Here is a 27,118-nt window from a genome sequence, read left to right as displayed (position 1 = left end):
CTGGTCACTTTACCCACCAGTTCCCAGTGCCACCCACACTGGTTTAAATGTACCTTAAATAGGTAAATCAGGGGTGTCAAACGTACGGGCCGAGGGGAGTTTGCTCAGCATAAAAATGAACCTGAAATTTTTGAATGAAAGAAGCAGCTGTTCTAAAAGTGTCCACTGGATGTCGCAATAGCGATCCTTTGTATCTTTGTAGATGATGCTACATATGTACCGTATTTTGTCGCAGTTTTTTTATAGTTTGGCCAGGGGTGCGACTTATACTCAGGAGCGACTTATGTGTGAAATTATGACCACATTACGGTAAAATATAATAATAATGATAGTAATAATAATGGATTATATTTATATCGCGCTTTTCTATTGTTAGATACTCAAAGCGCTCACAGAGAAGTTGGAACCCATCATTCATTCACACCTGGTGGTGGTAAGCTACATCTGTGGCTGCCAGTTTGCGCCTACGGCCCCTCCGACTACCACCAATTATTCATTCATCATTCATTCACCAGTGTGAGCGGCACCGGGGTAAAGGGTGAAGTGTCCTGCCCAAGGACACAACGGCAGCGATTTGGATGTCAATAGGTGGGAAGCGAACCTGCAACCCTCAGGTTTCTGGCACGGCCGCTCTACCCACTACGCCATGCCGCCCCTAAATTTCAAATAATATTATTTAGCTCATTCACGTAAGAGACTAGACGTATAAGATTTCATCGGATTTAGCAAGTAGGAGTGATATACCCTAACATTTTTCTGTTAAAATAAAGCTAAAAATGCAATTTTTTGTGGTACCCTTTATTTAGAAAAGTACCAAATAGTACCAAAATAATTTTAGTACTGTGCCAAAAATATTGTCATTGTTACAACACTTGTCAGGTTCAAACACAGATGACATCTATTAAACCAGACAAGAAGCAAGGAATTAAACAGAGACATGATTCAATGTAGCTCATTGAAGAGACACGTCTGGGCTGTACTCTTCGTAGAGTCTTCCACACGCTTTAAACAAAGGTTGCACGCCTCCTCTTTTATTTGAATTTTCCCTGATTACATGGCAACAGCTGTTTTAAAGGGAGAAGGGGGTCGTAAACAGCCGTTGTCATTAAACAGCACAAAGAAAAAAATGCCAGGAGCTTGCGTCAGGCCCTGCTTCCTCTCCGCTTTGTAGATCTCGGGTCAAGACAAGATCTTCCTGTGGATCACAGTAGATTAAAGATACCGACACCTTCCTGTCGCTTCCCATCATACACAGTGGTGATTTACAAGCTTTTGCTTGGTAAGCTCAAAGGAGCTTTTGTCATCTGGCAGGGAACTCCTGGAAACACAAAGTTTTTTGATAACTTACCGTATTTTTCGGACTATAAGTCACAGTTTTCTTTCATAGTTTGGCCGAGGGGTGCGACTTATACTCAGGAGTGACTTATGTGTGAAATTATTACCACATTACCGTAAAATATCGAATAATATTATTTAGCTCATTCACGTAAGAGACTAGACGTACAAGATTGCATGGGATTTAGCCATTAGGAGTGACATATTGTTTGGTAAAGGTATAGCATGTTCTATACGTTACAGTTATTTGAATGACTCTTACCATAATATGTTAGGTTAACATACCAGGCACCTTCTCAGTTGGTTATTTATGCCTCATATAACGTACACTTATTCAGCCTGTTGTTCACTATTCTTTATTTATCTTAATTGCCTTTCAAATGTCTATTCTTGGTGTTGGGTTTTATCAAATACATTTCCCCCAAAAATGCAACTTATACTCCAGTGCGATTTATATGCGTATTTTTCCTTCTTTATTATGCATTTTCAGCAGGTGCGACTTATACTCCGGAGCAACTTATACTCCGAAAAATACGGTACAAATTAAACCTCATGATGTTAGTGCATCAGTTGACGAAAATGATCAAACTACATAAATACCATAGTATAATTTGATGTTGATATCATTTTTGTTTCTACACAGATTGAAAATTAACACCAATAAGTTCACTGAGGAACATTATCACATCATTTATTCAGAAAATATAAAAAAACGACAAATAAAGACAGAATACTATTAACCGCAACATGTAAGTGTAGAAACAAACCAACAATATTATGATTTGTACATTTTCAGAATGTGTTTGTTCTATTTTCAAACAAAGAAAACAATCTGAATTTGTCTTTATTTTTAAGTTATCGTGCCGTGATTTTACCGGATCGGCCCACTTGGGAGTAGATTTTTTTCTCCACGTGGCCCCCGTTCTAAAATGAGTTTGTATGTTTGAGTTATGTACAAATAAACCACATGATGTTAGTATGTCAGTTGAAAAAAATGATCAAACTACATAAATAACATCCTGTAATATGAGTTTAATATAATTGTTTGTACCTTGATAGATCGGAAATTAACACCAATGAATTGACTGATGAACATTATCACATAATTTATTCATAAAATATAAATAACAACACATAAAATATATATATTATTAATTGCAACAATTAAAAAAACAACAGCATTATGATTTGTACAATTTCACAATGTGTTTGATCTATTTTTAAACAAAGAAAACAATCCGAAGTTGTCTTTATTTATAAGTTATCGTGCCGTGATTTTACCAGTGCGGCCCACTTGGGAGTAGATTTTTTTCTCCATGTGGCCCCTGAACAAAATGACTTTTGACCCCCCAGATGTAGATAATGGGTTTCACTAAAAGCGCAGAAGAGTGCTATATAAAAATAATTCACTCCCCTTTACAATAAAAAACAAGAGATAAGTAGGACTTGTCATTGTTTTTACCGCTCCAAAGTCAATCAATCAATCAATGTTTATTTATATAGCCCTAAATCACAAGTGTCTCAAAGGGCTGCACAAGCTACAACAACATCCTCAGCACAGATCCCACATCAGGGCAAGGAAAAACTCAACCCAATGGGACAATGAGAAACCTTGGAGAGGACCGCAGATGTAGGGATCCCAATGCAATGGACTTTTAGTGGATTTAGCATAATATTGTGAAAGTCCAGTCCATAGTGGATCTGACAAAAGTGTTGATTGGTTGCTTGCAGGGTTATTAAAAAAAAAAAATGCTCATGATTATCACCAAACATTGAGCTTAGGCCAGGGGTCTGCAACCCAACATGTTGAAAGAGCCATATTGGACCAAAAATACAAAAAAACAAATCTGTCAGGAGCCATAGCATAATACATAGCAACTGACACTGTGGTGAAAGTCGGAATCATCACAAACAATTCACACTTTACTGCCATCTGGCTGCTAAATTGGATAGTGCAACCCCCCGAATTGGTCACAATTTATTGAGTCTGGTAAACTGCGACGAATAGGGCCACACAAATCCCCTTCCTACTGTATGGGCACTAGGGATGCGCGGTTTGCGGTCTCATCCGCGGAGTCCGCGGATAAACCGCGGGTCGGGCGGGTGACATGACGATAAAATAGATTTTAATTAGATTCGGGCGGGTGGCGGTTGAACCATTCGGAAATATTTGATATACGTGATTCACGGTTCGGTATCTTTTTCTATTCAAAGAGCCATTTAGGACCCGTGTCACAACGCGAAGAAGACAATAGGGGACGCAAACTTTCACTAGAATGACTGCTGGCAGTTACCCAGTTTATAAGTATTAGGGCGTGCTATGATCCATTAACTTTGTCGCCTTCTACAACATGTACGATCTACTTGTCAGTCCAGCAACAAGTTGTGTTTGGCATCAGCAGACACACGCACACGACTGCAAGGCATACTGGGTGACACAGAGTACACTAATGGTTGTGGTATAAACAGTTTTAACACTCTTACTAATATGCACCACGCTGTGAAGCCACACCAAACAAGAATGACAAACACATTTCGGGAGAACATCCTCACAGTAACACAACATAAACACAACACAACAAATACCCAGCATCCTTTGCATCCTGACTATTTCATTCACCCCGCTAGCAGCAAACCCCGCCACGGAATTGGAGATGCGGGGGTGTAAAATATATTCAGGAAGTGTCATGGATGCAAAGGATTCTGTGTAGTTGTTGTGTTGCGTTTATGTTGTGTTACTGTGAGGATGTTTATCCCAAAATGTGTTGTCATTCTTGTTTGGTGTGGCTTCACAGCGTGGCGCATATTAGTAAGAGTGTTAAAATTGTTTATATCACAACCATCAGTGTACTCTGTATCACCCAGTATGTCTTTCAATCTTGTACGTGTATCCGCGGGCGCTGCTTACAACATTTTGCTGGACCAACAATCAGTTTGTACATGTTGTAGAAGGTGTCAAAGGCAATGACTTCACAGCAAGCACTTATTCTTGTCATACGGATGAACATCATTGGATATTCGCGAGAACGTTAGCGGCTACCATTGTCTTCTTTGCTCTGTGAAACGGGTTTAAATAGCTCTGTGAGTGGTAAAGGTGGCCGACCTCTGATGTATTTCAACGGGCGGTTGCGGTTCTGATAAAATGTCGCTTTGGGTGGACGGCGGGTGGATGACGACTTCGTTGATGCGGTTGCGGATGATATAATTGCCTATCCGCGCATCTCTAATGGGCACAACATATTTTGCTGTAAAACACATTTAAATCGTAAGTATTCAATCCGTACTTCGTTTTATATCTGACGTGTGTGTTAAATAAACGACACCTATTGTCATGATCCGTGGCCCGGATCACGTTTTTGTTATGTTCTGTTTATTTTGGACTCCCTTAGTTCCTGTTTTGTGTACCTCTGGGTTTGTTTTGGTTTTCTAATTTGGTTCAAATTAGAAAATGTGGTCGGCATGCTCATCTGCAGTCGACCACTAATCAGAGAGCTATTCATGCAACAGTTACGCTTGTAGTTTTTGTGTCCGGGGGGGTCCTATTTTTTTTTTTTTCTTCTTTGTCATGAAAAAGGGACGTTTTTGTCATGAAAAAGGGACGTTTTTGTGGTTGGTGCACTAATTACAAGTGTACATTGTGTTTTTTATGTTGATTTAATAAAAATAAAAATAAATAAATATATATATGTATATATATATATATATATATATATATATATTTATTTATTTATTTTTTGTTTTATAAAAAATTCTTCTGCGGCCCGGTGGTTGGGGACCACTGCCTTAAAGAATAAAAAAGGTTGAAAAGCGCTATACAAGTACAACCCATGTACCATTTACCATTTATGCTCCTACCTGCAAGTCCTGTCCAGAGTGATCCGTTTGCAACCCGGGGGAACGAACCCCGCAGCAAATTGCCACCACCCCCACACACACCCTCGTTACACCTATGCCTTGCGATGAGGAGAAAAAGTGCTGTAATTTCATGTTTGCCTTCACTTTGTATCAGTGTGAAAAATATTCCTCCACAATCCCAAAAGCAAAAGTTTTTTTCTCACTTTTTTGTATTTTTTTTCCCCTCATTTGATCTCCGCTTTCACGTCATATCTCCTTTCCTATCTCTTTTTATTTTTTGAAATTTGCTGCTCCCTTTTTTCCTTTTTGTTTAGCCAGCATTAACTGAATAGCTCACAGGTGACCCAATTTCTCTCTAGGTTTCCCCAAATGAACGCCGTGCTGCATTCCAAATGAGTTGTGCAAAAAAAAAAAAAAAAATTGCACAGTTGCTGGTCTACACAAACAGAACACTTCCTCCTCCATCCACCTAATCCTTCCTTTTAATAATTTTTTTTTCCCCTTTCTCTCTCGCCCTCACTTTCTTCTTTAATATATGTACACGAGGCGGATTCGGGACCAGACATATGCATGCGGAGAAAACAACGACACACCTGGCTATGCAAGCATTACACATGATGTAATTACACAGGGAGACTAATCATTGGATCTAATTAAGGTTATTTGCAGACAGTGCAGCGTTACACAGCTCGTTGCAAACAAACACAAACACAACAGCCAGCCGGGGTAGACGACAAAAATGGTACAATGTGCATTGTGCTTCTCATGTGCTCCTCAAAGCATGCACACTGGATTAATTACTTTCAACAGGGCGTATGATGGGCGTCACTATAATATCTTTCCACTCTGTTTAAAGTCTATGACTGCTTTGTGCGGCTTGACAGATGTAAAGCTCCCGACATCATCCAGCTCAATGGGCAGCGGCCCCCTCATCCCATTCACTTAGAGCGCTGCTCAGTCGGGTAGAAGTGCGGCTGTATATTAACAATCTTATTTATCAAGCATATGCAAATGGATGGAAATTGCGACTGTATGTAATGCATATTAAACAGAAGCTAATTCATGTGTGCGCAGCAGCTGGTTGACGCCAAACATCATAAAGTGTCGAAGGATAACTTCACCACAACAGGCTTTATTGCCTCCTTATTGGGACATGATGCACCTGCAATTAATGCTTATTGCATCAATTAGTTCCTGATCAATTAAGGACATGTAACTATTCATTTCTACAAATTAGTAAAGGGGTGGTCATTAACCTTTTGTATTAGTCATACAGTTATTGCATTTCTACTGTGTATCCTGTCCAGGATAACACATGAGATAGGGCAAGGACTGGCTGACAGGCCCGGAAACAACCATTCAAGTAACTGTCAAGACCTGGATTTTGGTGTGATTTGTTTTCCCGTGGTGCAAAGCGACTGGATCGGACATGGCGTGAAGGTAAAAACATGATTTTAATCTTAAAGGGGAACATTATCACCAAACCTATGCAAGCGTCAATATATACCTCGATGTTGCAGAAAAAAGACCATGCATTTTTTAACTGATTTCCGAACTCTAAATGGGTGAATTTTGGCAAATTAAATGCTTTTCTGTTTATCGGTCTTTTAGCGATGACGTCAGAACGTGACGTCACCGAGGTAACACACCCGCCATTTTTAATTTCATGTTACAAACACTGGGTCTCAGCTCTGTTATTTTCCGTTCATTCGACTATTTTTTGAAACCTTGGAGACATCATGCCTCGTCGGTGTGTTGTCGGAGGGTGTAACAACACTAACAGGGAGGGATTCAAGTTGCACCACTGGCCCAAAGATGCGAAAGTGTCTGCCGCCAGACCCCCATTGAATGTGCCAGAGTGTCTGCACATTTCACCGGCGATGCTAAGACAGACATGGCACAGAGATGTATGGATAACCTGCAGATGCATTTGCAACGATTAAGTCAACGAAATCACAAAGGTGAGTTTTGTTGATGTTTTTGACTTATGTGCTAATCAGACATATTTGGTCACGGCATGACTGCCAGCTAAAAGATGCTAACATGCTACGCGGTGGCTTCCTGTGCACTTAAGATGTGACTTTAAGGTTTTACTACTTACGTATAAAATACTACACGGTCTAGCTCCATCCTATCTTGCCGATTGTATTGTACCATATGTCCCGGCAAAAAATCTGCGTTCAAAGGACTCCGGCTTATTAGTGATTCCCAAAGGCCAAAAAAAGTCTGCGGGCTGTAGAGCTTTTTAATTTCGGGCTCCAGTACTCTGGAATGCCCTCCCGGTAACAGTTTGAGATGCCACCTCAGTAGAAGCATTTAAGTCTCACCTTAAAACTCATTTGTATACTGTAGCCTTTAAATAGACTCCGTTTTTAGACCAGTTGATCTGCCGTTTCTTTTCTTTTTCTTCTATGTCCCACTCTCTTTTGTGGAGGGAGTCCGGTCCGATCCGGTGGCCATGTACTGCTCGCCTGTGTATCGGCTGGGGACATCTCTGCGCTGCTGATCCGCCTCTGCTTGGGATGGTTTCCTGCTGGCTCCGCTGTGAACAGGACTCTCGCTGCTGTGTTGGATCCGCTTTGGACTGGACTCTCGCGACTGTGTTGGATCCATTATGGATTGAACTTTCACAGTATCCTGTTAGACCCGCTCGACATCCATTGCTTTCCTCCTCTCCTAGGTTCTCATAGTCATCATTGTCACCGATGTCCCACTGGGTGTGAGTTTTCCTTGCCCTTAAGTGGGCCTACCGAGGATCTCGTAGTGGTTTGTGCAGCCCTTTGAGACACTAGTGATTTAGGGCTATATAAGTAAACATTGATTGATTGATTGATATTTACGCTAGCTGTATGTACATTTGAAACTAGATACCCACATTTAATGCGAAACAAATACTTACCAATCGACGGATTTAAGTTGCTCCAGTGTCACAAGATGCAAAAGTCCTGATCGTTTGGTCCGCACATTTTACCGGCGATGCTAATAAGGCAGCCATGCTATGGGCCACTTCCTTAGGTACACCCATGCTATGGCCGAATAGCGTCAATAGCTATTCGCTCAATAGCTTCAATTTCTTCTTCAATTTCGTTTTTGCTAACTCCCTCCATACTCCGACCATCTGTTTCAATACATGCGTAATCTGTTGAATCGCTTAAGCCGCTGAAATCCGAGTCTGAATCCAGGCTAATGTCGCTATATCTTGCTGTGGTAACCGCCATGTTGTTTGTATTGGCAGCACTGTATGACGTCACGGGGAAATGGACGGTCGCATCGCAAATAGCGAAAATCAAGAACTTTAAAGCTTTTTTTAGGGATATTCCGGGAGGTGTAAAATTTTGAAAAAAACTTCGAAAAATAAAACAAGCCACTGGGAACTGATTTTTATTGTTTTTAACCCTTTTGAAATTGTGATAATGTTCCCCTTTAACCTTTTGTATTAGTCATACAGTTATTGCATTTCTACTGTGTATCCTGTCCAGGATAACACATTAGATAGGGCAAGGACTGGCTGACAGGCCTGGAAACAACCATTCAACTAACTGTCAAGACCTGGACTTTGGTGTGATTTGTTTTCCCGTGGTGCAAAGCGACTGGATCGGACATGGCGTGAAGGTAAAAACATGATTTTAATCTTAAAGGCCTACTGAAATGAGATTTTCTTATTTAAGCGGGGAGAGCAGGTCCATTCTAAGTGTCATACTTGATCATTTCGCGATATTGACATATGTTTGCTGAAAGGATTTAGTAGAGAACATCGACGATAAAGTTCAAAACTTTTGGTCGCTGCTAAAAAAGCCTTGCCTTTACCGGAAGTCGCAGACGATGACATCACAAGGGTGAGGGCTCCTCACGTCCTCACATTGTTTGAAATGGGAGCCTCCAACAGCAAGAGCTATTCGGACCGAGAAAACGACAATTTCCCCATTAATTTGAGTTAGGATGAAAGATCCGTGGATGATGATATTGATAGCGAAGGACTAGTAAAAAATGTTTAAAAAAAACAAAGTTAAAAAAAAAAGGCGATTGCATTGGGACGGATTCAGATGTTTTTAGACATATTTACTAAGATAATTCTGGGAAATCCCTTATCTTTCTATTGTGTTGCTAGTGTTTTAGTGAGATTAAATAGTACCTGATAGTCAGAGGTGTGTGTCCACGGGTGTGTTGACGCCGGTCTCTGAGGGAAGTCGACGGCAGCTGCATCTTCAGTAAGAGGCGACTTTTTACCACCATTGTCTCACCTAAACCTGCCGGTTGACAAGTGGTCGGGAACCATGTTCGCTTGACCGCTCTGATCCATAGTAAAGCTTCACCTCCGGGAATTTTAAACAAAGAAACACCGTGTCTGTGTGGCTAAAGGCTAAAGCTTCCCAACTCCATCTTTCTACTTTGACTTCTCCATTATTAATTGAACAAATTGCAAAAGATTCAGCAACACAGATCTCCAGAATACTGTGTAATTGCGCGATGGAAAGAGACGAATTTTAGCCACAATTGGTGCTGTGCTAATATGTCCCCTGCAACCCGGGACGTCACACGCACGCGTCATCATTCCGCGACGTTTTCAACAAGAAACTCCGCGGGAATTTTAAAATTGTAATTCAGTAAACTAAACCGGCCGTATTGGCATGTGTTGCAATGTTAGTATTTCATCATTGATGTATAAACTATCAGACTGAGTGTTCGGTAGTAGTGGGTTTCAGTAGGCCTTTAACTCAAAAAAAAAAAGGAAAGAACGAAAGGCGCCCTCAGCAGAGGTTCAAAACTTGGCTAAGGAAACAAAACTACCACAAAGGCAAAACTATGGACATAAAACAAAACTTGCAAATTATGGCATGAATAAAGAAAACTTACTTGGAACGAGAAAAGAGCATGAATGTGAGCAGCATGGATCATCAGCATGAATAACAATGGTGTGTTGAGGGTGATATCGCCCAGGCTGGGTGCCTGCAACTACAGGCTGACTGCCTGGCAACTACAGGCTTAAATAGAGGTGACGTGATTAACAACAGGTGCGCGAGTCCAAATGAATCAGGTGCGTGACATGAGGACAGGTGAAAACTAATGGGATGTCATGGAAACAAAGCAGGGAGTGAAAAAACAGGAACTGACAGAGTGCAAAAACAAAACATAACATAACATGATCACCAAGACATGACACTAACAACCTGTTTTTAGACCTTGTCTACATTAAGCCTGGATAACTCATTAAAGAAATAATTATTTATCCTAAGCCCCGTTTCAGCCACACTAAATCATCGTTTATCCTCTAAAGGCCTTAGTGGCCACATACGTGGACAGCAGCGTTTAGCTCTTATTTCCAAAATTGTGTACACGACAGAATTGGGGTTTTATGCCTCATATGGAAACTAATACCGCCATCTGGTGGTGTCAGAAAAGTATAACATACAATGGAATTTGGGGAAAAAAAGTGTAAAAATAAAAACGAGTATATCACTACACATGAAGTACTCGTTTGTTACTTATGGACTAAGTACATCATATAAAAAGATGATTTTTTTGTTTTTATTCTAATTAGGGTCCAATAAGCCCAAATAGCAAAGAGAAATAAAAAAAAAACATGTAAACAAACAGCTTGGCCCATAAGAAGTTAGGGTTCCCCTCCTTGGATCATTTTTTACACAGGTAAGTGTGCCGTGTATTTCGTCAATCTCCGGCTCTTAGCTTTGTATGGACTCATTGATCGTTGACAAGGTGAGTTCGGAGAGGAAGTGACGCCAAAAAGAACGCGCCATAATAAAGCGGTTTCGTAACTCCGAACTAACCACTGGAAAGATGGAGGCGGAACATCCAGACACTCTGTCTGTACAGACGCTTGTGGAAATCACACATGGATACCTTAAAGGGGAACATCATCACCAGACCTATGTAAGCGTCAATATATACCTTGATGGTGCAGAAAAAAGACCATCTATTTTTTTAACCGATTTCCGAACTCTAAATGGGTGAATTATATAGAAATATATAGACCTCCTTTTTAGACCAGTTGATCTGCCGCTTCTTTTCTTTCTCCTATGTCCCCCCCTCCCTTGTGGAGGGGGTCCGGTCCGATGACCATGGATGAAGTACTGGCTGTCCAGAGTCGAGACCCAGGATGGACCGCTCGTCGGGACCCAGGATGGACCGCTCACCTGTATCGGTTGGGGACATCTCTACGCTGCTGATCGCTTGAGATGGTTTCCTGTGGACGGGACTCTCGCTGCTGTCTTGGATCCGCTTGAACTGAACTCTCGCGGCTGTGTTGGAGCCACTATGGATTGAACTTTCACAGTATCATGTTAGACCCGCTCGACATCCATTGCTTTCGGTCCCCTAGAGACGGGGGGTTGCCCACATCTGAGGTCCTCTCCAAGGTTTCTCATAGTCAGCATTGTCACTGGCGTCCCACTGGATGTGAATTCTCTCTGCCCACTGGGTGTGAGTTTTCCTTGCCCTTTTGTGGGTTCTTCCGAGGATGTTGTAGTTGTAATGATTTGTGCAGTCCTTTGAGACATTTGTGATTTGGGGCTATATAAATAAACATTGATTGATTGATTGATTGAATTTTGGCGAATTAAACGCCTTTCTGTTTATTGCTCTGGAGGCGATGACGTCAGAATGTGACGTCGCCGAGGTAATACAGCCGCCATTTTCATTTTCAACACATTGTAAACATTGGGTCTCAGCTCTGTTATTTTCGACACATTTTTGGAACCTTGGATACATCATGCCTCGTCGGTGTGTTGTCGGAGGGTGTAACAACACTAACAGGGAGGGATTCAAGTTGCACCACTGGCCCGAAGATGCGAAAGTGTCTGCCACCAGACCCCCATTAAATGTGCCAGAGTGTCTCCACACTGGCGATGACAGACATGGCACAGAGATGTATGGATAACCTGCAGATGCATTTGCAACGACAAAGTCAACTAAATGACAAAGGTGAGTTTTGTTGATGTTGTTGACTTATGTGCTAATTAGACATATTTGGTCGCGGCGTGACTGCCAGCTAATCGATGTTAACATGCTATTTACCGGGGGGGCTAAAGCAGACATGGCTCAGAGATGTATGGACAACCTGCAGATGCATTTGCAACTATAAAGTCAACAAAATCACAAAGGTGAGTTTTGTTGATGTTGACTGCCAGCTAATCGATGCTAACATGCTACGCTAATCGATGCTCACATGCTATTTACCGGCGGTCCTAAAGCAGACATGGCACAGAGATGTATGGATAACCTGCAGATGCATTTGAAACTATATCACGTTTCCATTCCACCCACATTTAATGTGAAAAAAACACTTACCAATCGACGGATTTAAGTTGTTCCATTATCACAAAATGCGAAAGTCCTGATCGTTTGGTCCGCACATTTTACCGGCGATGCTAACGCAGCTATTCGGCCATGCTATGGCTATGAATAGCGTCAATAGCTATTCGCTCAATAGTTTAAGTTTCTTCTTCAATACTTTCATACTCCAACCATCCGTTTCAATACATGCGTAATCTGTTGAATCGCTTAAGCCGCTGAAATCCGAGTCTGAATCCGAGCTAATGTCGCTATATCTTGCTGTGGTATTCGCCATTGTTTGTTTACATTGGCAGCACTGTATGACGTCACAGGGAAATGCATAGTGGTTTCGAAGATAGCGAAAATAAGGCACTTTAAAGCTTTATTTAGGGATATTCCGGGACCAGTAAAATTAAAAAAAAAAAATAAAAAAATACAACAAGCTACTGGGAACTGATTTTTATTGTTTTTAACCCTTTTGAAATTATGATAATGTTCCCCTTTAAGAGAAAGCGATTGCAGCTATTTGGGATACAACACTTCTCATACGGCAAGAGGACTTTCGAATGCCCAGGTCAGCTGTGATTCTACTTACTGTAGAATCCATTAGTCCATTTGTTGAAGGAGAGACAACGAGAATGCGGACTCCCGTGGATGCGATAAGAAAAGGTAGTGTGTGCTTTCTATTAACTGTCCGACGAGAGAAGACTACGGAAAACAAAGATTGCTTTTGGACTGGCAAAGCAGACGGTATCAGTTATTGTCTGCCATGTATGTCGCAGACTCAACGTCTAGGTCCAGAGTATTTAAAATCACATTGTTTACGTGTCTAATAAAGTTTTGATTAATTTATGATGTCTCAGGTGTGATTCACTACAATAGGGCCCCACAGCGCACTGGATTCCAGTTGATTGAAATACCAGAACACTGGATATTGTTCAGATAAGTTAAATATAAAAACTTGCTCACAAAGCAACACTGGAGGTGACTATGACGTGCTCATTTTCCGCGCAGGCGTACTAGATCGCGTTGCGCCGGCAGACAGAGGGTGGGGCAGGGGGTCTTAAACGGTGGAATTGTGTGTGCACACGGATAAGGTAGGTGGGATTTACCCTGGCTTAGTGTAGAAGGGGCTTAAATGTCACAGAGCTTTGCAGGGAATCAAACATTTTGAACTATTTTAGCACTTTCCCTGACAACAGATCTTGACCAAAAATCCCAAACCTGTTTGAGGTTACCAATGGCTTGAACACCGTCTTGCGAGAGAAACTAACTCCTCGAAAAAACAAGTCAACAAAACAAGCTAAAAATATTCATAATCTCCGATCTTCAAAGCCCTGTGATGGCAAAAAAAAATGGGCCGAAATTTTTTTTTTTACGACAACTAGTGTAGCGGAGGAGGATGTTGATGAGACTCGAGAATCCAAGTTCAATAATATGGGAGCCAGGCTGACTAAAGTGTGCGGCATGGCCGGCTCTACGCAGGGGCAAGAGGGGGGTAAATAAATAAATGTCTTGCCCCCTCAAATCAAAATTTGAGAAAGCAAATTTTAATAAACTCACAAAGTTACTACATTACAAGTTGACAAAATTATCTACACTAGCGGAAAAATCCGCCGAAAAAGGGACACACACGATATAGTAGTGTCGGCTTCTCTCTCATCCCTCCCTCCGCTGTGCGTGTATTCACCATTCCAAAGGTTCGCAGCAGACACTCACCCGCACACACACCTCAGCCCTCAGTAAACATCCAATCACTGTTGCAGTATGAAAGTAAAAGAAAAGGAAAAGTTGTCTACATGTATCATATACTTGTTAGGATGGGTGTATTTGTGTAGTCTTACCTGTCATAAACACGTTTATCGTCGCGGACTTTCGGTGCGACGGAGTTCCTTTTTTTTTTTTTTTTTACAACTTGACGAGAGCAGTGACAGCGGAGGCTCTGAGCAGCAGTGGTTTGGAAGGCAGAGGGCCTCCCCTGTCCCTGTAACAAGCTACAAGTCATTTATGATGCTGTTAATGAGGGTAAAAATGAAACATAAGGTATATATCCTGCTTAGCAGTCCTCCTCTGCTGTCCTCTGTTCAGAGCGGAGTCTCTAGCAACGGCCCGTTTTACTAAGCAACGGTCTGGCAATCGACTGCTGGAATTCTTTTTCTGTTTTTTGTCTTGTAATTCTACATAGTCAACCTTTAATGTTTCAATCTACATTTTGTAATAAACAAATTATAAGTTTCATTTGATATGACCAAGACACCTAAAAACAAAAACACTGCTGTTTTCATCAATTTACCAATAGGTGGGCAACACACATACATTGGAGTGAATGCATGTTGTGCCCAGATGAGTGCCCACGTTCTGTTTTATAAATTATTTTGAGATTATTTTTTATCATTATTCATCAGACTACCTTTCAGTTTTGTAAATATTGACTGTAGTGTGTATGAAGTCCTTTTTTGGGTCAAAATTTATTTGAGAGTTAGGCCATCCAGTTAGGATAAATGTTATGTTGTTGGTTGATAAAATCTGGATGAAGGATGTTTTATTTTATTTTATTCATTTATTTTTATTTTTCAGTTTCCCCCCCTGAGGGATTGCCACCTTATTGTGGTCAGGGGGTTTGCGAGCCTCAGTGACCGTAAGAGCTATACCAGCAGGAGCTTAGTTTTCAGGTGGGACACCCAAGTTGGACAGGTCTGAAGGTAGAGGCCTGACAAAGTGCAATCCACTACTCCAGGTTGGGGTTGGACACATAGCTAAAGACCCATTTCAATGAAGAAAGCATCGTTACTATAAGCACAGAAAAAAAAAGTGCTGGAGCATGATGTGTACACATGATGCCCCCTTCACATTTCTGACTGCCCCCTCATATAAGCATGCCTAGAACCGCCCCTGGTGTGCGGTGAGATGATCAAGTGTTTACTCAGCTGAATTAAACATCAAGAGGACATGGAACCAGGGGCGTCGCCAGACATATTTCACTGGGGCACGTGCCCTACTGTTGATCTGCAGTGCCCCAGTAAAAATTTCACCAATAAAAAAAAACGCTTCAGAGTTTTAAGTCTACATAACATAGAAAACAGCGCACATACTACTTAGTATGGTAATTGATTGCTACTGTATTCACTCCACGAAACAATGAGCACATGGCTACTTAATATGGTAATTTATTCACGTGTGGATCGAGACTTCGGTTGAGAGAGAGAGAGAGAGAGAGAGAGGGGTAACGTTAGCCAACAACAATTTGCTAATTACAATATTTTGATTTTGATTTGACTCAAACTGGAACTCCTAGATGGATTTAAGAAAGTTATTCGCCCGCAGCAGGGAAGAAGCAGCGAGGAATGAGAGATGTAAGTGAAGTCCTAGCTAGCTAGGCAACATCATTGTCTTAAGTTGATGCTAAGTTAGCTAACATTATTCCTTGTATCAAGACAAACATATTAATTTGCTGTACGAGCTGTCGGGGGAATTTCCAATGAACATGAAACATAATGTTGGTTATTGTCTGCTGGTTCTGCATCAATGATGATTTGGAGTAAGCATGTGTGAGTTGAGTGCTTCTCAAATGTTTTATTTTCAGGAAGAAAAACATTTTTCCATATCATCAAGTCGTGAGCCAATTTTTAAATCATTCAAGTTTATTTCACAGAAAAATAGCACTGTAGACTTGTCTTGTTAATCGGTGTGACTTTGACTAAAATAATCTTGTTTTGTCACCAGAAAAATGGCCACAGCATCTGGTTTTGTTTCCAGAAAAAATAATAAAATTTCTGTATTTTATTTCAGAAAGATGGCTGAAAACATCGGGTTTTGTTGCCTCATTTAGATTTTAAAAACATATATTTCCATGTCTGTCCTGAGTCCTCCTCCAACTTGTTAGTCGGTTTGCCTTTTGCTAAAATACTCACTAATAGTCACTAGAAAGATGGCTAAAAATATCTGGTTTTGTTGCCACAATTTGATTTTTTTCTCCCTAAACTTTTTTTTTTCATGCATACATCTGACTGTCCCTCACTGAAAACGACACACATTCCACTTTTATGTCACGACCCAGCAGTTGGGAACCACTGGTCAACTGTATAACAGTTACTGTAATATTTCCATGTCTGTCCAGAGTGATTGACCACTTTGCAAAAATGAAAAGGAGACGTTACAGTTTACTTCTCAGAAAATGATTCCCTGAACAGACACACAACAGTTGTTCATTTATTCTACTACTGTGGCTTTATTGTTTTGTGTATATTTTATAGTTTTGTGTATCTCAAATAGGATTCGCCACATTGCCATAAATGTAAATTAAATAATATAAAAGAACCCAGAGATGTAGAGGTGCTTTATTTTTTGTTTTACTTTTGTAGATGTTAAATTTGCAGATCATTACTGCAATAAATATTTCAAAAATATTCATTGCTCTTCCTTTTTGCTTTTACCAGTAGCAGTTTAGAAGTCTGGAGTAAAAAAGTGCACAAGTAGGTCAAATGCATTAGTTAATTTCAGGTGGTTAATCAAAGATCCATAGAACATAATCTGATAAGATTTCATAGTTTAAAGCACTATTTATGTATTTTTTATGATAAATAAGTGCTAAAAATGTTTGTACTTGCGCGCTTTGCACGCTCACATGAATTATTTGTGCCCCAGGTTCCCCGGTACAGTATTAGGTCTAGTGACGCCCCTGCATGGAACACTTGTCGAAACACATTAAGGAAGAAAACAAGGATAATGCAAAAAGGAGTAAACAAGGAATGGGCTGGAATGAAAAGTAATTTTACCACAGGAGAATGTGAATGTTTTAAAGAAAAACAATTATGAAAAAAATGATGTGGAGGAAGAATTGTCTGCAGTAGCAATGGTCACCGTCTCTGTCCATGGTGCTGAGGACAGAGCACCATCAGATGGGGGCGTGGCAGTGCTGACGGCGAGACACAGCTGGCAGCTGATTAGATTTCACAGGTGGTACGTGTTGCTCTACAAACGTTTGTAATCATCTGTTGTCTTTAACAGTAAGTGGCCGGGAGCAGGAGGGGGAGAGAGGATACGGACGTGCCTAAAAAGTTGCGTCCTGCTGGTACTTTTTCGTCACCTATTGTTTGTCTTTCAATCACTCAATCAATCATCCATCCATTTTTTACCGCTTATTCCCTTTTCGGGTCACGGGGGGCGCTGGCGCCTATCTCAGCTACAGTCGGGCGGAAGGCGGGGTACACCCTGGACAAGTCGCCAACCCAGATAGACAGACAACATTCACACTCACATTCACACACTAGGGCCAATTTTAGTGTTGCCAATCAACCTATCGCCAGGTGCATGTTTTTGAAAGTGGGAGGAAGCCGGAGTACCCGGAGGGAACCCACGCATTCACGGGGGAGAACATGCAAACTCCACACAGAAAGATCCCGAGCCTGGATTTTAACCCAGGACTGCAGGACCTTCGTATCGTGAGGCAGACGCACTAACCCCTCTTCCACCGTGAAGCCCACCTGAATTAATCAATGATCATTTATATAGCCCTAAATCACTAGGGTCTCAAAGGGCTGCAAAAACCACAACACAAACCAAAACGACATCCTCGATAGGCCCACATAAGGGCAAGGAAAACTCACACCCAGTAGGGACGTCGGTGACAATGATGACTATGAGAAACCTTGGAGAGGACTGCATATGTGGGCAACCCCCCCTCCCCCCAACCCCCTCCAGGGTTGGTACACTAATGTGTATATTTTAGGCCATTGGTTCTTTGTTTTATTTTTCTGAAGAAAAACAAATAAAAAAAAAAAAAAAAAATATATATATATATATATATATATATATAAATATATGTATATATATATATATATATATATTGCTATTTTTATCTTTGGTATGAACATTATTATGTAACATAAGTAATTATGATTTTTTGGGGTTTTTTGTTGTTGATATTTTTGTATTATGACATTTTATTATCTGATCATGTTATACTGTATCTTAATCTTTTATTTTGTGATTGTGTGATGTTTTTTACCTGGACCCTAGGAAGAATAGTCTCCACTGCGGTGTAGACTAATTGGGATCTTTAATAAACTAAACTAAACTAAACAGTGGTTTAGAAAAACACTGCCTTAGAGTATGTATGTGTTTCCATGGTGACAAAGATCGAAATTCATATTGCACATGTTAGGATGGAGGCGTTGCAACACCTTATTGTCACAAACTCCCATGTCAGCTGTTGGCGTGACATGGAGATGCAGAGACAGGAGACGACATGCAGGTAGAATGGTGATTTAATTGCCAAATGCAACAGCGAAGCAGGCAGCAAGAGGCTAAAAAATCAGAACATGAAGTATACACTAAATCAGGGGTGCCCATTACGTCGATCGCGAGCTACCAGTCGACCGCGGGGGGTGTGTCAGTCGATCTCGAGCCAGGCTTTTAAAAAAAATAGACCTAAAATTTAGTGATTATCAATCTTCACCAAGACGTCACTTAAATGACATTCACGGTACCGGAGGGTCTTGTGAGATGACGCTGGCTGCTGCAAGATCATTATTATGAAAATATGACCGAGAGGAAGGCGAGAAACAATTTTTATTTCAACAGACTCTCGCGCCGTACCTTCCGTCAAAACTCTAAAGGCCGACTGCACATTTCCTATCTTCACAATAAAAGCCCTGCTTCATGCTGCCTGCGCTAACTAAATACAGAGTCTCGGAAAACTGGCGTGCACAAGCGATCCCTCAGAAAGCTGGCGTGCACATCACTTGTGCACGCCAGCTTTCCGAGACTCTTATTTTGTTAGCGCAGGCAGCATGAAGCAGGGCTTTTATTGTGAAGATAGGAAATGTGCATTCGGCCTTTAGAGTTTTGACGGAAGGGACGGCGCGAAAGTCTGTTGAAATAAAAAGTGTTTCTCGCCTTCCTCTTGGTCATTTTTTCATAATAATGAACTGGCAGCAGCCAGCGTCATCTCACAAGACCCTCGGGTGCCGTGAATGTCAATCAAGCAAGCTACGGAATTTGCCGCCAATGTTTTTCTTTTAAAGTGTATGGAAGCTGGATGAATTAGATGCCAAAAACCAACCACTTTCATGTGGTATTGTACAGAAAGGACAACTTTTTTTCTCCTCCATTTGAAAATGTGGGCGTTATCATCATTACTGTCTGATTCCAATCAATGCAAGTCATCAGAATCAGGTAATACACCAACTTATATTCTTGTCTTCGTGAAAGAAAGACATCTATATGTGTTACACATGCTTGTATTATCATTAAACACATTTAACTTGTTTACAAAAATGTCTCTTTCATAAATAAATAAATATAAATGATATATATAAATGAGGTACATCCCCTCGAGTTGGTCAATTAAAAAGTGGCTCGCCTGCAGAAAAAGTGTGGGCACCCCTGCACTAAGGGGTACGTGAGATTTTTCAAAACTATTCTAAAAATAGCAACAATTCAAAAATCCTTTATAAATATATTTATTGAATAATACTTCAACAAAATATGAAATTAAGTTCATAAACTGTGAAAATAAATACAACAATGCAATATTCAGTGTTGACAGCTAGATTTTTTGTGGACATGTTCCATAAATATTGATGTTAAAGATGTCTTTTTTCGTGAAAATTTTTTTTGAATTATGTTCATGAATCCAGATGGATCTCTATTACAATCCCCAAAGAGGGCACTTTAAGTTGATGATTACTTCTATGTGTAGAAATCTTTATTTATAATTAAATCACTTGTTTATTTTTCAACAAGTGTTTAGTTATTTGTATATCTTTTTTTTTCCAAATAGTTCAAGAAAGACCAATATTTTGCACTGTTATACAATTTAATAAATCAGAAACTGATGACGTAGTGCTGTATTTTACTTCTTTATCTCTTTTTTTCAACCAACAATACTTTGCTCTGATTAGGGGGTACTTGAATGAAAAAAATGTTCACAGGGGGTACATCACTGAGAAAAGGTTTCAGAACCACTGCACCAAGGTGCCAACTCAACAAAGCACCAGCACTGTCTGAGACGTGGCGCTGTCATAAAAAACACCCACATGGTGATTGTCAACAGGTGAGGCTCCTAATCACCAAACAGAGGCAGGTGTGTCAATCAGCGTGCCAAACTGGCTGCGACGAGGCGGGGAAAAGGCAAAAGGAAGTTGCAAAATACAGGGAGCTAAGAGTAATAGATACAGTAAAGCCATACCTGTCATGATACTTATAAAACTGTCGGTGTGTTCATGGCCTAATGATGACAAAAAAACACTAAGAATGTGTTGCCTGCAGTTAAATTTGGTGTACCTGCTTTCTGGATGGAATATTGTGTGTGTTGGGTTAAGGTTAGAAAAATGGGATATCGATTCCACTAAAGAATCCAGCCATCCATCCATCCTGTTGGCGGTGGAGTCCATTCCATAGGACTTTGAGCAAGATGCGAGAAGTACACTCTCTACTGGTCTACGGTCAATCACAAAGCATATATCGACAAACAACCGCTTACTGCACATATTCTGCACATAAGTCAATCAGTCAATCAATCAAAGTTGACTTATATAGCCCTTAATCACAAGTGTCTCAAAGGGCTGCACAAACCACAACCACATGCTCGGCTCAGGCCAAAAAAATAACTCAACCCAACCCGAGACAGATGAGTGAACCGTAGCGTAGTCTAACTAAACATGGTGTAAAGCAGAGGTGTTAAAGTTGTTTGGCCCCAGGGGGCCGCTTTTAACAGTGAGTACTATTATTACACCATTTTTGATGCATTTTATTTAATGTACAATACATGTAGAATATATTTATACTATTCATATATTATATACATATTTTATATATTATTTATTATTGTTATCGTCTATTGTGAGCGAACTGTGGATTTGAATTTCCCCAAGGGATCACCAAAGTACTTTCTATTCTATTCTATTCTATTGTATTCTATTAGTGGATTTTTTAAAATTTAAATGTAAAACAAATATGGTAAGTTGCAATAATTCCACCTCAAAATGTAGTGTATTCTGGTGTAAATATAAAAACAGTACTGCTGTTTTTATGGTAAAAAAAAAAGAGGCAGCTCAGTTGCCAGAATTTTACTGTAAAATGTACATTTGTTTTTTTACTCTGAATAAAAATCTGCAATTTTACAGTAAAATTTTCGCAGTTATGTTTGGGCCCATGGAGCAGCGTCTAACAGTGGATACTATTTTTAAACAATTTTTTAAGGAATTTTAGTAGTATTTTTTTTTCAAACTAAAATGTAAAAAAAATATGGTAAGTTGCAATAATTCCACCTCAAAATGTAGTGTATACTAGTGTAAATATAAAAACAGTACTGCTGTTTTTATGGGAAGAAAAAAAGGCAACTCAGTTGCCAGAATTTCACTGTAAAATGTAAATTTTTTTTTTCCTGTAAATAAAAATCTGCAATTTTACAGTAAAATTTTCGCAGTTATGTTTGGCCCCATGTGGCAGCTTTTAACAGTGAATACTATTTTTAATTTTTTTAATGCATTTTAGTAGTATTTTTTTAAACTAATGTGTAAAAAAAATATGGTAAGTTGTGAAAATTTCAACTCAAAATGTAGTGTATAATAGTGTAAATATAAAAACAGTACTGCTGTTTTTATGGTAAAATAAAAAAGAGGCAGCTCAGTTGCCAGAATTTTACTGTAAAATGTACATTTGTTTTTTTACTCTAAATAAAAATCTGGAATTTTACAGTAAAATTTTCGCAGTTATGTCTGCGATGAGGTGCCGACTTGTCCAGGTTGTACCCCGCCTTCCGCCCGATTGTAGCTGAGATAGGCGCCAGCGCCCCCCACGACCCCAAAAGGGAATAAGCGGTAGAAAATGGATGGATGGATGTTTGGGCCCATGAAGCAGCTTCTAACAGTGAATACTATTTTTAAACAATTTTTTAATGAACTGTAGTAGTATTTTTTTTTCAAACTAAAATGTAAAAAAAATATGGTAAGTTGCAATAATTCCACCTCAAAATGTAGTGTATACTAGTGTAAATATAAAAAAAGTAATGCTGTTTTTATGGTAAAAAGAAAAAGGCAGCTCAGTTGCCAGAATTTTACTGTAAAATTTACATTTGTTTTTTTCTGTAAATAAAAATCTGCAATTTTAATATAACATCTTCGCAGTTATGTTTGGCCCCATGTGGCAGCCTCTAATAGTGAATACTATTGTTAAACGTTTTTTTTAATGCATTTTAGTAGTATTATTTTTAAAAAATAAAATGTAAAAAAAAATGGTAAGTTGCAATAATTACACTTCAAAATTTAGTGTATAATAGTGCAAATATGAAAACAGTACTTTTGTTTTTATTGTAAAAAAAAAGGAATCTCAGTAAAATTTTCGCAGTTATGTTTGACCCCAGAGGGCCGCTTCTAGCAGTGAATACTATTAGTAGATTTTTTTTAAACTAAAATGTAAAAAAAAATATGGTAAGTTGCAATAATTTCACCCCAAAATGTAGTGTATATTTGTGTAAATGGAAAAACAGTACTGCTGTTTTTATTGTAAAAAAAAAAAAAAAAAAAGGCAGCTCATTTGCCAGAATTTTACTGTAAAATTGACATTATTTTTTTTTTTTACTGTGAATAAAAAAATGCAATTTTACAGTTACATTTCGTCACCTGAGCTGCATGTTTTTTTTTTTTTTTGTTTGTTTGTTTTTTTACCGCAAATCAACAACTGTAGATTTTTCGGCGTATTACTGTAAATGCCAAAACGGCCCCGCAGTTTATTACAGTAAAAAAAAAAAGTACTGTTTTTTTCATTAGGCAAAAATGCTGTAAAAAACAGTACATTTCACAATTTTACCATTTAATCTATTGCTACTTTCACATTGCACAATTTGATCGATAACTTGCTTTGAAATAATTATTCTTAGTATTTATTTCTATTTGGTTTGAATGTTTGATCACACATTTCTGCATAATTCGACAATATTTAAGTTAACAAAAAAATTGCGATTGCATGGAGTACATATATTTTTTTTCCTCCCAAAATAGAAAGAAAGAATACATTTAGAATGATATAGTCCAGTACTTTATTGATACATATTATTTCCAGGCCAAATTAAATGAAGTGGCGGGCCACATCTGGCCCCCGGGCCTTGAGTTTGACATCTGTGCTGTAAAAAAATATAACATGGAATATATTTGCTTTTAATTTGCTCACGGTAAGTGTGCCCTAAGAGGCCTTGTTAAAATGACTCAAAAATATCAGCTCGGACTAGCAAATATATATATATACTACCAAAAGAGTTGGCATTTAAATATTTACTCCCTATGCAAAGGAAGGAGCTTAATTGATTGTTAAATTATTGGCAAATATTTAACATTTAATATTTAATATAATATGTATTTCATGAGTAAATCCCACCTTTTCTTGTCAATGACAGCGACACACAAACTTCTAATCCGACTGTCAACACATCCGAGGCACATTTACCTCAGATTCACAATGAATACAGATGAGACTAGCTCAGATAAGCTTTGACACAATCCGAAGCCATGTACACACACACACACGCCGACACACACACACAGACCCACACACACGCACACATAATCCTTTTTAGCACTGTTTAAACAATACAATACATAATATGATAAGAGCAAGCCTTTCTTATATTATGTATTATACCCTTGTAACTCAAGACTGAAATATCACCTGGCATGTATTATATATTTATATATATATATATATATATATATATATATATATATATATATGTATATATATATGTATATATATATATATATATGTATATATATATATATATATATATATATATATATATATATATATATATATATATATATATATGTATATATATATATATATATATATATATATATATATATATATATATACATATATATATATATATATATATATACAGTGGGGCAAAAAAGTATTTAGTCAGCCACCGATTGTGCAAGTTCTCCCACTTAAAATGATGACGGAGGTCTGTAATTTTCATCATAGGTACACTTCAACTGTGAGAGACAGAATGTGAAAAAAAAATCTAGGAATTCACATTGAAGGAATTTTAAAGAATTTATTTGTAAATTATGGTGGACGATAAGTATTTGGTCAACCATTCAAAGCTCTCACTAATGGAAGGAGGTTTTGGCTCAAAATCTCACGATACATGGCCCCATTCATTCTTTCCTTAACACGGATCAATCGTCCTGTCCCCTTAGCAGAAAAACAGCCCCAAAGCATGATGTGTCCCCCCCCCCATGCTTCACAGTAGGTATGGTGTTCTTGGGATGCAACTCAGTATTCTTCTTCCTCCAAACACGACGAGTTGAGTTTATACCAAACACTTCTATTTTGGTTTCATCTGACCACATGAAATTCTCCCAATCCTCTGCTGTATCATCCATGTATCCATTTTGGTATAAACTCAACTCATCGTGTTTGTAGGAAGAAAAATACAGAGTTTGTGAGTTTTTCCTTGCCCTTATGTGGGTTCCTAACCAAGGATGCCGTTGTGGCTTGTGCAACCCTTTGAAACACTTGTAATTTAGGGCTATATAAATAAACATTGATTGATTGATTGGACCATTGGCCCATATGGTGTCATAAATGTAAAGAACAAATGAGTGTTTCCATGGGTGCACAAAATCCCATTTAGAGTTGGGCAATCTGCACCACTTTTGCAGTTGTTGTCAATTGTGCACACAGTCTTAACCCTTGTGTAATGTTCATATTGTTGTTACTCAGCAAGCGTTGGTGGTTCTGATGGACCCGTTGCATTTTGTGGCTTTTAATGCCTCACAATCAAACACTTTTATGTTAAAATACTGAACACATGTTTACCACAAACGCTGGCTGAGTAACAACAATATGAACGTTGCACGGAAAATTTCTCCGCCAGTTTCTGCATCCCACAGGGATTCTTCTTTCGTGTTTCTGCACCTACGGGTCCCACACAAGGTTGCAACATTGTTTATCGACACTGTCTGCTCTCATTTTCTCGCACATTTGACCTCTGATGGCCTGTGTACCTACACTATGTCCTCCTCCTGTCTAGGCCTGTGTGTGTGTGTGTGTGTGTGTGTGTGTGTGTGTGTGTGTGTGTGTGTGTGTGTGTGTGTGTATGATACACAAAACATCAAAAGTTCCACACTTTTATTAGCCCCGGATCCAGTGAACCCATACTTGCCAACCCTCCCGGAATTTCCAGGAGACTCCCGAAATTCAGCGCCTCTCACGAAAACCTCCCGGAAGAAATGTTCTCCCGGAAATCTCCCGAAATTCACGCCCCCTCCAGCTCCATGCGGACATGAGTGGGGACAGCCTGTTTTCACGTCCGCTTTCCTGTTATATAAACAGCTTGCCTGCCCAATCACGTTAAAACATCTATGGATTTTTAATAAAAAAACCGCACACACAAGGAGACGAAGCAGAAGGACGACAAAGTTACAACCATGGCGACGCCATCTGTAATAGAGTGATTCTATGGTGTCTGTTGCCATCTCCTGGTGAATGTTGGCTATAGCGTTATGGGCTTGCTTTTTTATTGGCCAACGATTTACGTGGTGTTGTGCACCTGACGCCAAGTGACTCTCGCTAGTACTGTACGCAAATGGCAGAACAAAGGTTACTCAAATAGTGAAAGGTAAGTGTTGTTCTTTTTTTTTTTTTAATAACCAGCAAGCACAGCACAGTTAGTAGAACAACTGTGTTTTTATTACTGTGTATTTGATAGGTGCCATCTGAAATTCAACTACTTCTTTTATTTATATATATTAGTATAAAATAAATATATATAGCTAGAATTTATTGAAAGTCAAGTATGTCATACATATATATATATATATATATATATTTATATATATGTCTTGATTGGATTATCCAGAGAATAGTGCTCGGTACCGTGGTAGAGCGCAATATGTATGTGTGGGAAAAATCACAAGACTACTTCATCTCTACGGAACTGTTTCATGAGGGGTTCCCTCAATCATCAGGAGAAAATCTCCTGATGATTGAGGGAACCCCATTCAAAACTGCTACTAATACTACTCGCAATTTGTGTGTGTTATTTGGATCCTATTTCAACAAAATGTATTATACTACCTGTATATTTTGCTCCCTTTGCTTTTTATGTACAGTATTGTTATCTGCTGCTCCTTGCTGAGGCTTGTCTTCTCTGCCTCGTTAATTTTCTCACGTCGTTTACAGCGAAGAACAAAAGCCGTCCAAGCATAAAACAAGTTACAGGAGCTCATGAGCTACCACAACATATACCATTGTGCCATTAGTTCAGTTAATGGTTTGATTTGGCTTCGATTATAGACACAGGCAAAAGGGCTGGGGGCCCGAGGCAGTTAGTGCAATTAGTGCTTTAACAGTAAGCTGTGGACTGTTGGCTCGTCATCATGTCCTCGGGGCACAAGTACAGATGGGCCCAATAACAGCTTTTCAGCCTGTCCGTCTCATTCTACGCTTGTCTGCAGCTTACTCTTTCTAAGTCACGCTAGGGCTGGAAAAGCCACGCTCAGCAGGCACGAGACATTAAAACAACGTTAAGACCTTGTTGAGTTAGGGTCTTGACGTTAAACAAGTCAGATCTTGCGTTGGAACAACATGCTTTTTGGTGATTTATTCAAAGTTGGGTTCTGACTGTTGA

The 27,118-nt window shown here is 39.3% G+C and overlaps 1 protein-coding gene across 2 annotated transcripts in view; it reads right to left on the bottom strand.

Moving 5' to 3' along the window:
* The window catches only part of LOC133538702 (zeta-sarcoglycan-like), a 466,471-nt gene that overhangs the window by 219,687 nt on the left and 219,666 nt on the right, over positions 1–27,118 (bottom strand). The window lies entirely within an intron of this gene.

The sequence above is a fragment of the Nerophis ophidion genome, linkage group LG20 (genome assembly GCF_033978795.1).
Source record: "Nerophis ophidion isolate RoL-2023_Sa linkage group LG20, RoL_Noph_v1.0, whole genome shotgun sequence".
Classification (NCBI taxonomy): domain Eukaryota; kingdom Metazoa; phylum Chordata; class Actinopteri; order Syngnathiformes; family Syngnathidae; genus Nerophis; species Nerophis ophidion.
This window is presented reverse-complemented; position numbering and strand designations above follow the sequence as displayed.